The sequence below is a fragment of the Gopherus flavomarginatus genome, chromosome 4 (genome assembly GCF_025201925.1).
Source record: "Gopherus flavomarginatus isolate rGopFla2 chromosome 4, rGopFla2.mat.asm, whole genome shotgun sequence".
Taxonomy (NCBI): Eukaryota; Metazoa; Chordata; order Testudines; family Testudinidae; genus Gopherus; species Gopherus flavomarginatus.
Window position 1 is genome coordinate 39,982,815 of NC_066620.1, and position 6,000 is coordinate 39,988,814.

The 6,000-nt window shown below is 52.6% G+C and overlaps 1 protein-coding gene across 7 annotated transcripts in view; it reads right to left on the reverse strand.

Moving 5' to 3' along the window:
• The window catches only part of PPM1B (protein phosphatase, Mg2+/Mn2+ dependent 1B), a 111,113-nt gene extending 106,529 nt beyond the window's left edge, over window positions 1–4,584 (reverse strand). For 3 of the 7 annotated variants that reach the window (XM_050951887.1, XM_050951891.1, XM_050951890.1), the window contains exon 1: window positions 3,617–3,828. The gene's annotated coding sequence lies outside the window, so the exon portion shown is untranslated. The other 4 variants (XM_050951893.1, XM_050951888.1, XM_050951889.1 and 1 more) reach the window with 4 other exon arrangements.
• Window positions 4,585–6,000: the final 1,416 nt, after the last annotated feature.

The window sequence follows — 6,000 nt, forward strand, 5'->3', positions numbered from 1 at the left end:
CAGCATCACCCTGAAAAAACACTCATCTCTCCCAGATCCTCTCCTTGTCCCCAAGACACACTGACCTACCAACCAACTCCTCTAACCACCCAGTACACAGGCAGACTAGCCTGCCTGCCACCACAAACATCAATCCACCAGAAGACGACCCACCTGCTTAGCTGCAACCTGATCACCTTCCTGCTTCCTCCCCAAAAAGCGCGCACATAGGTCCATACCACCACCTCTTGCCGCCCACAGAATACATACCTTGCTTTCCTGCTGCCTAGCCATCTAACCCTAGAAATAAACACACATGCCTGCCTGCCTTCCTGTTCCTCTGGCCCCCCAATACACACAAAGACCTGACTTACATCCTGCCCAGTACAAACAGACCTGCCTGCCTACCTACCAGTACGTCCGCCCCTCCCCCCCAAACAACTCTTCCTCCCATGGAATAGTTACACAGGCCTGTCACTTCGCACACCCCAATTCACACAAAGGCCTGCCTGCCACCTTTCCACCCCCATATACACACAAGCCTGCCTGCCACCTTCCTTTCCCTCACCTCATACAACAGAAGCCTGCCTGTAGGGTGGATTCATTTAAGTCCCTGATTTAAATCATTATGTACATCACTCTAAATTTTAATCAACCTTTTCATTTGTACTTCAGTAAACTTCTAAAGAAAGGTGTATTCTCATTAGTTGACATAATCTTTAATACATGTTGATTTACAACTAAATAGAACCTTTACACTAGATCTGGTACATCTTTCTGCTACCTAGAATAATGCACTAGAACTATATACATTTACTTAAGCAATTACCTAGCTTAATATTTTCAGATTATTAATTGTACACTTTTAGTATGCTAGGAAACTGTGAATGATATACTGCTTATTTACTATCAAATTAACGGTCTGCCCATGCAAGCTGCATTAGGATGGCAAGCAGAATTTAAATACACCAACCAGCATATAAAATTGTAGTGTATTAAGGGCTTGTTTTGTTTAATATGCATACATGACCTACTGTGCCATATTTATAAAGCTTAACTTCAAAAGTTAATGGTTTACCCATGATTCTCTTTTTATATAGAAAAAAACTTTAGTTTTTTATATAAGCTCATGGGTTCAGCATATTTAGTTCATTTAAATGTTTTAAGAGATTGTAAAATTCAGGCCTTAACATTTTGTATTAATTCGCATTTTATTTTAAAGAGGTTTGCTTTTAAAAAGTAAAAACAATGAAATTAAAAACAAAAATAATCCAATTTAAATAAAAACTGATTTTTTTTCTGCCTGTCTGCCACTTTACTCCTCCTCTCTCCAAATGTCTGTGAGCCCCCTGCTCCCACCATGCATTTGCATGTATGCCTGCCAACCTCCCTGCCACCTCACCCCCATACACTCACAGGCATTCCTATATGCCAGCCACTTTCCTCCACCCCAAAAACACTCAGAAGTCAGCCTGCCTACCAACCAGGCAGTCACCCCAGAAGCCTTTGGTAGCACAGTGGGCAGGGTAAACACCTTGGTTCAATTCTTTCCTGGGCTGTATGAGAAGCTATCTGAACCAGGAAGTCACTTTCACTGCCTATAAACAGACATGCCTGCCTGCTGCCTTCCCCTTAACCTCCACCCATACACACATAGACCAGCCAGCCTGCCTGACATTTTCCCCTAACCCCAGTATACACAGACCCTTACTCCTATCTTCCCACCCCCACTACAAAAACAGGCTGACAGGTGTGCCACTTTCCCCCTATCCACACCCCAGTACACTTACAGGCCTAACCTGCCAGCCTCCCCTCCCAACAAAACATTCAGGCCTTCCTATCACATCCCCCTTCTTCCTCCCACACATATACACAGGCTCTGACTGACTGCCTGCTACCACCCCCAAAACACACACAGGCTCTGTCTGCCTACCAACATCACTCCCCCAAATACACACATGCACAGATCCCACCTGCTCGTCACCCCCACCACGTGTACACATGCACAGGTGCTGCCAGCATCACCACCACCTGAAATGCAAGGACACACACAGACCCTGCCTGTAGCCACTGCCACGCCACCAAAACAGGTGCACATGTACAGGCTCTGCCTCTCACCACAGCCCCGCATTCAAAATGCATGCATGGCCCTTCCCATTCCCCTACTCCAAGATGCACTGGCCCCATCTCCCACTGCCCCCTCCCCACACACACACCACATTCCCCCCCAAATGTGCGTGTGCCCACACACCCACAGGCTTCACTTCCCCCACAAACAAGCATATGCATGCACAGACCATGCCTACATTTCCCCCACCACTCCAATGTGCACACGCAATGCCTGCTCCTGCTGTCCGCAAATGCCCACATACATGCTTGCCTGCACTAGGCCTCCCGCCTGCCACCTTACCCACCCCCCCCACTACAGGAACAGGCCCTCCCGCCTGCCATCCTACCCACCCCTGCAGTATAGGCACATGCAGACCCTTCCGCTGCCCACCTATGCCATCAAAAATGCACTGACACAGGCTCTGTCCAACCTCCCACTCCTCTCTCCCTCCAAAAAACAGGAACAGGCCCCAGCTTCTCCCCCAAAAGCACAAACAGCTCCACCTATTCCCTGACCCTCCTGTATGCCACCCTACCCACTCCCAAGTACAACAGCCCTCCCACCCCAAATACAGACACAGGCAGGCTCTCCCGCTCATTGCCGCCACCCCCACCCCTGAGTACAGGCACAGATGGGCTCTCCTTCCCACAGCCTTACCCCCCTCCCACCAACTACCGGCAAGGGCAGGCCCTCCGCCATATTCGCCCCCCCAGTACAGGTGCAGGCAGCCCCCCCTGGTTGCCACCCTACCCATCTCCCCAGTACAGGCACACACAACCCCTCCCAACTGATACCCTACCCATCCACTGCATGTACACACATGCTTGCGCAGCACCCCCCATCAAGCACACTACCCCCAATATAGGAACACAGGCCCACCTGCCACCCTACCCATCCCCCAAGATACACAGACCCCCCTCTACCTGACATACACGTGTGCGTGTGGAAACACCCCACCTGTCCCGGTACTCCCGCCCAATACCGGCTTGCACGCACGCACCCCACCCTCCCAGCGCACGCACGTGTAGGCCCTACCTGCCATCCCCCCATCTCCCCAGTACACACACGTGCGTGCACAGGCCCTGCCTGTCCCCTTCCCCACCCCCCAACACACACACATATCCTGCCCCCTTCCGCGCACCCCTCCCACAAAGCACACACCCCGCCTTCCCGCTCCCCATAGCCCCCCCCAATACACATTCACAGACCTGGCCCGCTCCCTACAACACACACACGTTCCTGCCCCCCTCCTCTTTCCCCTCCCACAACACACACACAGGCCACGCCTGCCGCCTCCCCCCTTCACACCCAGGCCCCGCCTGCCCTTTACCACCCCCCGTACACGCGAGCTCAGCCCCACCTGCCCGTCCCCCCCATACGTACAGGCCCCGCCTGCCCATCCCCTTCCCCCTACACGCGCACAGGCCCCGCCTGCCCCGCTACACGCGCAGACAGACGACTCCCGGCGCTGCGGAGAGGCCTCCCGCGCCGCAATGCCCCCTAGCCGAGTCGGGCCCTGGCCTGTACCTGGCCGCGGGCAGAGTCTGTGCCCCGGTGTCCGAGGGCCGGCCTGGCCGGTGTGGCGGGCTGGGGCTCACGCTGCGGGCGCTCCTGGTCGGCCTCCCCCCGCCGCAACAGCCGCCCGCTCGCGTAGTCCGAACGCAACCAGCAGCACCGACATGTTGGGAACCCCTCTCCCAGCGCCCGATGCTGGGCCCTCCCCCTCCCGCCGCTCACGTCAGCAGCCAAAAGGCGGGGGTGGGGGGTGAAATGATCCGCCCCCAACAGCCGGCCTCGGGACCCAACATAGGCAGCTCAAGTCTATTGGCTAGCATGTTTTTCATTCAGTTAGTCCCGCCTCTTCCTGACTCCTATTGGCCAACAAACAAACAAACAGCACATATGCTAAGCGGCATTGGTTAACCCCTTTGCCACTCACCAGTTGTCCTGTCCTCTCTCCGCCCGATCAGATGGCAATTGGCGGATACTCTAGCTTATTACTGAAAGCTATTGGCCGCGGCTGCCGTCAATCAAGTGCCTCTCCTGTTGTCCTCCTCACTTTTCCGCACTTTTTTACCCGGGCACTGCAGCCTGGGCACGATTGACGGGAGTCGCTGTCAGTTAAACCCACCGCCCCTCCCCACGCAGCCTTCTTTCCCGAACACGAACCTCCTTTCACACAGCAAGTTGGTCGCCCACACTCCATAGGCTCTTGATGCTGTCAGTCGAATTACGTCCCATCTCCCGTCCAACATCACAGCGGCCTTGCTAATGGGCGGGTACGTACGTAGCTGTAATAGCCCCGGTCTCATTGGGCTGCATGCCTGTCAATCACTCCTCCGAAGGGAAGAGGCGTAGGAGACTGCAAGAGCTAAGTCGGCTTTGAAAAAGCAAGCAAGCGTTTCCCCCCAACCGCAGGCCGCTCTGCCCTGTGATTGGCTGCGCGGGGGGTGAAGAGGATGCCCTCCCCAGCTGCAAACGGGCAGAAAGGTCGGAGAGGTGATGAGAAATGCCCGTATGTGCTCTCCCATTACATCACCGCCAGCCAATCGGCGAGCGAGGGGTTCAGCCGCCCACTGCTGGGGAGGAGGGAACGCGTTTTGGTGCTTCGCACCTCGGCGGCGGCGGCGGCGGTGTGCAGCCGGGAGCACAAGCCGGGGCAGGCCAGGGCATAAGAAAGACGGAAACTGAGGCCCTTGCACCCCTCTTGCGGTCCAGGCCAGTGGCTCATTGACCTGCACCCTGGCCGGCAGTGCAGGGCTGATCCCTGTCCGTGTCCACGGTCTCTGGGTCCCGCGCACCAGGCCTGGCTGCAGCCCGAGCCCAGGGCTTTTCAAAAGCAGAAGTGAGGAGGCGGACAGGGGAGGTACTTGAATGGCAGCAGCTGCAACCAGTGGCTTTCAGACATGCATCTGAGGAAGTGGGTATTCACCCACGAAAGCTCATGCTCCAAAACCTCTGTTAGTCTATAAGGTGCCACAGGATTCTTTGCTGCTTTTACAGATCCAGACTAACACGGCTACCCTCTGATACAGTGGCTTTCAGTAACGGGATTATGGGAGCATGCTCACCCAGGGCCTTAGCACACCAACGCGCCATCCTTTTAGACAGTATTTTAATTCTGCAGCCAGTCTTCAGCCAAAGCAACTGTTAATTGAACTCTCTCCTTTCACATACAAAGTTGCCTCCTAAATATCTTTGGTAACAGCATGCAATCAGCATAGTGTCGTGAGGCAGCTGCACCTCACGCTCTCATTCTTTCCATAATCCTCCTGGTAAGTGGCTCTAGGCTACCAGAAGGTTATGTTGTATTTAGGTCACTTTCTGCAGAAGAACCCGTTGATGCTAGAATATTTTTGTAACATCTATAGTGTTATAGTCTTCTAGGAGTATTGTTGCCTATAATTTGACATTAGCCCCATTTATCCATTTTAATCAGAAAAGGAAAATAAAGTACATTCTCCCTTCTCCCACCCCACATCATGTTTTTCTCTACATAAATGGTGAAATCCAGTACTCATTGAAATCAGTGACAAAACTTCCCTTGGCTTCAACTGAAGAAAAGTTGACCCAAACTTCACGTGTTTTTTTGAGTGTCCACATGTTAATCTATTATCTGTATAGTAGCATAAAATATTTCCTTTGCTAATACTTTTTACTGATGTCAACAATGTGGTGTCCCTTCCCCTTTCATTAAATTGGTTTAAAGTTTCATGTCCCCCAAATTATATGTATCACTATATGCTCTAAACATTTGTCAATCACAGAACTCATGATCATGGGCATAAAAGTCAGTTTACATGGCATTTTCCTTTTATTCGGATCTAAAGGAGTGTGGCTGCAATGGCAAAAGTTCATGAACTGTCTCTGGAAAAGGCTTTGATTTTTCATTGTGGGAGTAGGCTATTCTC